Source organism: Neopelma chrysocephalum, unplaced genomic scaffold (genome assembly GCF_003984885.1).
Source record: "Neopelma chrysocephalum unplaced genomic scaffold, ASM398488v2 Primary Assembly neopelma1_252, whole genome shotgun sequence".
NCBI classification, from domain to species: Eukaryota; Metazoa; Chordata; class Aves; order Passeriformes; family Pipridae; genus Neopelma; species Neopelma chrysocephalum.
In genome coordinates this window covers 3,027,589-3,033,813 of record NW_020897914.1, presented here as the reverse complement: position 1 = coordinate 3,033,813, position 6,225 = coordinate 3,027,589, and positions in this window count along the sequence as shown.

Here is a 6,225-nt window from a genome sequence, read left to right as displayed (position 1 = left end):
GTCCATGTCCATCCCTGCTCCATGTCCATGTCCATCCCTGCTCCATGACCATCCCCTGCCCACAACCCCCAGCTCCCCACAGCTCCCATCCCACGGAGGCAAATCCCAGCAAGGTCCAGGAGGGGGGAAGGTGCTGCCCCTGGGGAAGGTGAGCAGGAGGAGGAGGGAACACCTGGGAGCTCCTGGTTGGAGAGAGGTGGGAAGAGCTTCCATCCAACTCTTGGATGAAGAGCTCTTGGTCCCTCTCAGGCTGGACATTGGCCCCTCCTGCCACCTGGGATAAATCCCTGCTGGATGTCAGGGCTCACCCTCCCTTTCCTACTGCTGATGGACTTGTTTGAAGGATCTGTTTTCAAAGGAGAACAATTCAGTTTTGCAGAGGTAAATCCTGTTCTATCTTAAAAACCTTGACACTCTTTTCCATGGTTTTATCTCCACTCTCAGTATAAACCTAGATTTTCTGCCTTTTTTTTTTTTTTGCATGCTGGATTTATTTTTTGGCTTGTTTGTTGTGTTGGTTGTTGTGGTTTTTTTACATGAATATTAAAAAAGAAAAATCTTAAAGACCAAAATGACTGTTTCCAGCTGTTTCCATTTGTTCTCTCCTTGTCATGACCAACATCTCCAACCTTCCTGCTCAGCTAAACTCCCCTCAGCCTTGGGTCCTGCGGGTTCCTGGGAGGAGGATGGACAAATATGGGGAATTGAGGATAAAAATAAAAGATTAGGGTGTGATTTTTTTCCTGTTAGTCACATGCTGAGACAAAATCCCAGAAAATCAGGTGGAGAAGCATCAGGGGATCCCAAGTCAGTGAGGTGATGAAGGCAGAGCTCCTCGCTGGGAGCTCTCTGAGGAGCAGAGCTCAGTTTCAAGGCAGAGATTAAACACTTCTAAATACTTCATTGTTCTTAGGAGGGGAAAAAAATTGCTGGTATGTTCTCAGCTCCACTGGAAAGGGGCTGAAAAGCACGGGAATGTTTAATTTAGATAGGAACCACACAAGTGGTGGTGAGCTGAAGGTACACAGGGGGATGGAAACGGTGGGAAAACCCCCAGGAAAAATTGAAATGCAGGTTTAGGGCTGTGTTAGAACTAAAAGCATCCCAAGGAAGCAGCTCAGAGAGTTACATTTTATTTTTATGCAGCAAAAATTCTCCAACAAACTCCCTGAGCTGGTTCTCCCTGGGCTACACTTGGTCGTGTGTAGATGACAAGAGTGTGGGCAAGAGCTGAGGCAGACCTGGATCCAGCAATTCCTGCTCTTGGAAGGTTTCTAATCTTCCACCATCACTTTTCATTTCCCTTGGCCCAAAACTCGCAGGATGGAATATTTCAATGCAAGGAATGTCACTGGAAAAAAAAAATCCCATTCCAAAGGGGAGAATTGTTTCTCGCTGAGCCCGTCTGTGGTGTGACCATCCTGCTGTGACACTGCTCCTGTGTCCATGGTGTGACCACTCCTGCTGTGACACTGCTCCCATGGCTGTGGCTGGAAAGGGCCTCATCTCCTGTGGCCCCCGTGAGGATCCTGCTCTGGAGAACCTGCACCCCCAGCCCTGGAGCTGCTCCTCCTGCCCAGGGAGAACTTGGGGCTTGGGCTGTGACTTGTTGGAGAGAGTCCAGAGGAGGCCCCAAGGTGGTCAGAGGGCTGGAGCAGCTCTGCTGGGAGGAAAGGCTGGAGAGCTGGGATTGTTCAGCCTGCAGAGGAGAAGCTTTGGGGTGACCTGATTGTGGCCTTGCAGTGGCTGAAGGAACTACAAGGAAGATGGAGAGAGACTATTGACAAGGACCTGGAGTGACAGGACAAGGGGAATGGCTTCCCACTGCCAGAGGGCAGGGAGAGATGGGATGTTGGGAAGAGATTCTTCCCTGGGAGGGTGGGGAGGCCCTGGCACAGGTTGCCCAGAGAAGCTGTGGCTGCCCCTGGATCCCTGGAAGTGTCCAAGGCCAGGTTGGACGGGGCTTGGAGCAACCTGGGCTGGTGGAAGGTGTCCCTGCCCATGGCAGGGGTGGCACTGGATGGGCTTTAAGGTCCCTTCCAACCCAAAGCATTCAATGATTATGTCATTCCCTGTCTTGGGACATGGACCTAAATAGCCCAAGGGGAAATCTCTGGGTCTTTACTGAGGACAAAGTTCCCATTTCCAGGCTTTCCTCTGCAGGCTGAAAAAAAAATGAGAATACCCAAATTATTTCTTGGTCTTGGAGAACAAAGGGAGATCCAGAAACACCCCCAGGATGCCCCAATGCCTTGGTGGCACCTCCTCATGTCCCAGGGCTGTTTTGTCCCAGTGTCCACACGCAAAGGACAAACCCCCCTGTGCCAAGTCCCCAGCCTGTGGTGCAAAGGGATGGGGACACTCGGCCCATGGGCTGCCCCTCACCCCAAACACCACATCTGCCCCCCACACTGGGCACTGCAGGGGGACCTGCCACCCCAAAAGGTGGGAATTGGGCTCTGCAATCCATGCCCAGAGGAGCAGGAGCTGCTGGAAGGAGCAGCTCTGGGGAGGATCCTGGTGGCTGCAGGCTGGGAGGAGCAGCCCAGCTGAACTGGGCTGAACTGGGCTGAACTGGGCTCGCTGGTTTGGCTGCTGGGACAGCACCCAGGAGCTCTGTGCCTTGGAATTATGGAATCACAGAATCACAGAATCAGCTGGGTTGGAAGGGACCTCTGAGATCATCAAGTCCAACCCTTGATCCAACCCCGCCGTGGTTCCCAGCCCATGGCACTGATGCCACATCCAGTCTCTTCTTAAAAACCTCCAGGGATGGAGAATCCACCACTTCCCTGGGCAGCCCATTCCAATGGCTGATCACCCTCCCTGGAAAGAAATTCTTTCTAATCTCCAACCTAAACCTCCCCTGGCACAGCTGAAGACCCCGAGCCCTCTTGTCTTGCTGAGAGTTGCCTGGGAAAAGAGACCAACCCCCCCCTGGCTCCCCCCTCCTGTCAGGGAGTTGCAGAGAGTGAGGAGGTCTCCCCTGAGCCTCCTCTTCTCCAGGCTGAGCCCCCCCAGCTCCCTCAGCCTCTCCTCACAGCACTTGTGCTCCAGACCCTTCCCCAGCCTCGTTGCTCTCCTCTGGACCTGCTCCTGTCCTTCCTGAGCTGAGGGGCCCAGAACTGGACACAGTTCTTCTGGCTGAAGAACCGAAGCAGAAGCCAGAGGCTGCAGATCCCCTGCCCTGTGAGCAAACCCAGCGTTGCCTCCTGCTGCTGTCCCTGGGGAGGGAGGGAACACAACCCCCTCCCACCTGGTATTTTACCTTTGCTGAGAACAAACTTCAGGGCAAAGGATGGTGTTGGTAGCACCTGTAGAGCCAAGTCAGGGCAATCCTGCTCAGTGATTGATGTGGTTTTGTCTCCATAAATTTGATCACCCTCTGACAAACACATCTTAGAGGAGCTGATTAAACACAGGCTTGTCCACCAAAGCCCAGGCTGCAAAGCCTGGCTGCATTTTCTGCCAGCACAGCTCTCTGTGGGTTCTTGCTGAGCTCCTGCACCATTTCTAAAGGTGTGAGAGCAGATTTGCATGGATTTGGAGCAAGGGAAGCAAAGACACGTATCTGAAGCTACAAATTGGACTAAGAGATAAGAACTCTCCTGAAATCTATATGCAATTAAAAGCCCAATCTTCCTTCCTACAGTGACAAGGTTATTGCTTTTATGGAGCTGAACAGAGATGGATGAGTCCATGGATTAATAGCACTAAGATTTATGACACTGTGCTTGCCCCAAATATTCTGGGAGAATAGCTCTCTGGGTGAGATATTCCAGCTGAATACATTTGATAGGGTTTTTCTTTTCCCTTTTTTTTTTTTCCCAGCTTGGTATTATTTGGGAGAGTTGTGCTGCATTCAGAGCTTGTTAGTGCTGTGGGTTGAATATTTACTACATTCACAATTTATAAAAGTATTGCCAGGAACTGGAGCCCCAGGAAGAAAAAGTCATTGAGAAAAACAAAATCCAAAAGATATGATTTTTGAAGAGCTCGAGACTCCAGTGGCATTAAACTCTCAACAAGGGCCTCAGCAGTGATTTTAATGTAGCTGTGCTGTTTTGTCCCATGGGAAGAGGGTCATGCTCCAGGGATGTCCCAAATGTTTGGCTCTGTCACAGCACCTGGAAGCTGGTTCTTCAGGAATCAGCTGGGACAGGAAAACCAACCCTTCAATTTGTCATGGCAGTGCAAAGGTTCCCTTCCCCTCCCCCAAAAATCACTGATCTGGGTGATTTCTCCTTCATTAAATTGGCTACTTCTTCAGCTTGCTGGTTCTGGACTTGTTTTACTATTCCCAGAGACTCCAGGGAGGATAAAGCCAAAGGAGTCACTTCTGGCAGGAGAAATGAGGTGTCAGAGTTGGTGGAGACCCTGGAACAGCCTCTGTGCTGTGCTGAGCTGAGGACAAGCTAAAACACGAGCAGGAAATGAAAACCTGGGGGAATTTAAGGAGAGAAGGTTGGGGCTGGAAGGGCTGGAGTGAGTTCCACACCTGGGGGGGACACCGGGCAGGGTACAGGGTAGAGGACTGGGCTGCTGGACAGGGAAAAGGGGGAAAACATGGATATGGGACAGGCCCTGCTCCTCCAAAGCACCCCAGGACGGGGGGGCTGCAGCATCCAGCAGTTCAAACACTTCAGGGGTTGTTTGAGGCCAGGCTGGAGGGGTTTGGAGCAGCCTGGGAGAGTGGAAGGGGGTTGGAACAGGAGGAGATTTAAGGTCCCTCCCAACCCAACCTGTCCTGGCATTTTATGACTTGGAGGAAAAGCCTCTGGGTGTTAAACATCCCCTGTGCCTGCCCTGTGTCTCCTACCCCAGCCTGGAACTCCATCCCTTCCACACCCAGACCCAGGGCAAGTTTTTCCCCACTTTTCCAGGACATTCTGGGCTTGGTGTGGAGAGCGAGAAGCTCTGAAGCACCTCGGGCATGAAAGCTGCTGGGAAAACCAACCTAAACATGATTCTTGCACTTGCTGGCAGGTGAATGTGCCCTGGGCAGGGCACCTGCCTTGGCACTGACTTTGCCACGTCGTCCAGGCAAAACAGCTCCTGCTTTCTGCCCTTTTCCTGCCAGATTTCTTTTGGGAAGTTTATTTTCCTGCTACTTTTGGATGGTGGCAGCACCAACACCCAGCCTGGGTTTCCTGTCACCCCTCACCCAACAGCAAATGCTTTTTGCTCCCTGCACCTGGAACTTTTTACAGGTGAAAAGGCGTTTTCAGCATCTTTGTGGACAGTTCTGTGGAGGGCATTTTCCTTCTTCAGGGAAATTAAGTTAATCCTGCTTCCTAATATTCAAACCCACCTGGAAATGTTAGAAATAGAGATGGGTAGAAGTCTGATCCAGGAGTGGGTTGGAAAAGAGAAGGGGGGAAATGGAGAAGTGCCAGTTTTCCTGTTACATTGTCCAAAATGTCCTAATTTAAAGGGAACAAGCTCATAAATGCACTGCTAGAAATGTAGGAAATAGAGAGAGAATTGGGAAAATGAACTTGATTTTCACTGATCAGCCAGGTCAGGGTGGTGTGGTCACATTCACACTGCAAAAAGTCATCTCTGGGTTGGAATTTCCCCCAGTTCAAGCAGGAAAGGAGGAAGGAGACGGGAGCTGGGGCTCATTCAGTGCATTCACATCAGGCTCCTCCAGCAGCACAAAATGAGACTTTTTCCATCCCCTTCCAGAGCAAAGGCAAAGAGAGACACCAGGAGAAGGAGAGCTGCCAGAGCTCCAGGAGGGTTTGGATGATCCTCTGGGGCACAGGGGGGGACTCTGGGGATGTTCCTGTGCAGGGCTGAGGGTTGGGCTGGATGGTCCTGGTGGGTCCTCCCGGCTCAGATATTCTGGGATCCTGTGGAGCAGCTGCTGCCCGTTCCTGGGCTTGTGGCACCATCCAGTGGCTGCTGGCAGAGCATTGTCACCTCCCTGTCCCCTCCGTGGGTCCCCTCCCCGGATTTCCGGAGCATCCTCGGGCTCCCAGCCGGGTCCTCCAGGGAGGAGATCTCCAGGGCACCTCACACGAGACCCTTTCTCTATTTCCAAGCTCTGCCCAAATCCTCCTGCTTCACTTTTATTTTCACTTCGCCAAGTGAAGGCCTGGAATTTCCTTTTCATTGAAAATAAGGACATAAGGAATAACATAATAATAAGAAAATAAGGTATAAAATAATAATAAGGAAATAAGGTATAAAATAATAATAAGGAAATAAGGTATAAAATAA